The sequence below is a fragment of the Pteropus medius genome, unplaced genomic scaffold, assembly GCF_902729225.1.
Source record: "Pteropus medius unplaced genomic scaffold, Ma_sr-lr_union100, whole genome shotgun sequence".
Classification (NCBI taxonomy): domain Eukaryota; kingdom Metazoa; phylum Chordata; class Mammalia; order Chiroptera; family Pteropodidae; genus Pteropus; species Pteropus medius.
Window position 1 is genome coordinate 12,296,811 of NW_024355990.1, and position 1,741 is coordinate 12,298,551.

General features: G+C 46.6%; 1 non-coding gene across 1 annotated transcript; it reads left to right on the plus strand.

The window, feature by feature from the left end:
- The first annotated feature begins 380 nt into the window (after positions 1-380).
- On the plus strand, positions 381-465 carry LOC120600488 (small nucleolar RNA SNORD86). Its single transcript, XR_005652204.1, has one exon. It is a non-coding gene; the product is annotated as a small nucleolar RNA SNORD86 (small nucleolar RNA).
- The last annotated feature ends 1,276 nt before the right edge of the window (positions 466-1,741 follow it).

The following is a 1,741-nucleotide window of genomic DNA, read 5'->3' on the forward strand; positions in this document are numbered from 1 at the left end:
CTTGTGGGTGAGCTTGGTTGGCTGCCCAGAACCTGCCTCTGCACTTAGCTTTCATACTTTCTGCCTATTGGTACAAAGTCACTCTGCTATGGTAGTTTTTTTTTCTTCTTCTTCTTCTTAATTACTAGAAGAGGTGGCAGATGTAAAAAGATCTGAGAAAGCAATGGTTCTTAGTCGCACGTAGAAGGTTTTCGTGATGGGGCATGTCAAATATAGGGAAGACCCAGCTCTGTGCTGTTGACGAGCCTTCTGCAGGGGGACAACAGGTGGCTTACCCTGGAACTATCTCATTTACCTAAGGTCCCCGGCAGTGCAGAAAAAGCATATCAAAAGAGAGAGTAGAGGAAAATGGCGTGGCGGCTCCTCAAAAAATTAAATGTAGTCACAGTGATGGCTGACCAGGGCTTCCTGAGCTACACAGGCCTCTGCTATGGGGAGATGGCCAATCCTAGTGTCTGAGTGATTCCCAAGGCCCAGCAAAGGGACCGAGTTTCCAGAGCCCCGAAGACAAGGGGTAACACCCCAAAATATGGACTCACATTCCACTCCACCTTCACTGACGGAGCAGCTGCCAAGAACAAAGGCCGTATCTCCCAATACCTGGCAAACAAATGCAATATTGCTTCTTGAACTGGTTGCTTCTCTGTATTTGGGAAGAAGCTTCGAGAACGAGTTGAGGCGGGGCTATCCTTCTCTGAGACTGGAGAGATTCCACAAAGGAATCTAGAGGTCATGGTTCAGGCAGAGGAAGTGGCTGCCGAAATTATTAGGAAGCTGGAGAAACAGGAGAAGAAACGCTTGAAGAAGGAAAAAAACAAAACCAAAAAACGGTTGGCTGCCATTGCTCTTGCATCTCCAGAAATCAGCAATAGTACGCCAGAGGAGTGTGAGGTGATAAGTGAAAGACCCCAAAAGAAGAAAAAGCAAAAGCTCCAGGAGGCTCATCAGGAGAATGGAATGGAAGACTCATCTGTCTCTTTAGCCAAACCCAAGAAAAAGAAATCTTTTTCCAAGGAGGAGCTGATTAGTAGTGATTTACAAGAAACACCTGGCAGTGGAAGTCTCCCCAAGAGGAAGAAATCTTTCCCCAAAGAGGAACCAGGTAGTGACCCTGAAGAGGCGGGTAATAGGAATATCCCCAAAGAAAAGAGGAAATTCTCTTTTAAGGAGAAGCTGCTCAGCAGTGGACCTGAAGGAGCTGCTGGCAGCAAGAGCAGCAGCTCCAAGAAAAAGAAAAAGCTCCAGAAGCCATCCCAGGGAGCTTAGAATGGACACAACCACCTACAGTGACATTTCCCAGCCCATCCCTTACATCCTAATAAAAACATTCACAAGTCAAAAAAAAAATTAAACATAGAACTACCACGTGACTCAGCCATTCCACTCCTGTGTGTATACCCTAAGGCGATGACAGTGGGGACTTGAAGACATATTGCACAGCCGTGTTCATGGCCGCATTATCTGGAGTAGCGAAAAGGTGGAAGCAACCCAAGTTGATGGGAGGATATACACAAGGCGTGATCTGTCCATATAATGGAATGTTATTCAGCCTTAAAAAGGAAGGAAATGCTGACAGATGCTACAACATGGATAAGCCTTGAGAAATCATGCTCAGCAAAATAAACCAGTCACAAAAGGACAAATCCTGTATGACCCCACTTCTGTGAGGCTCCTAGAGGAGTCACATTCATAGAGACAGAAAGCAGAACAGCGGTGACCAGGGGCTGGGGGAGGTGGCCTG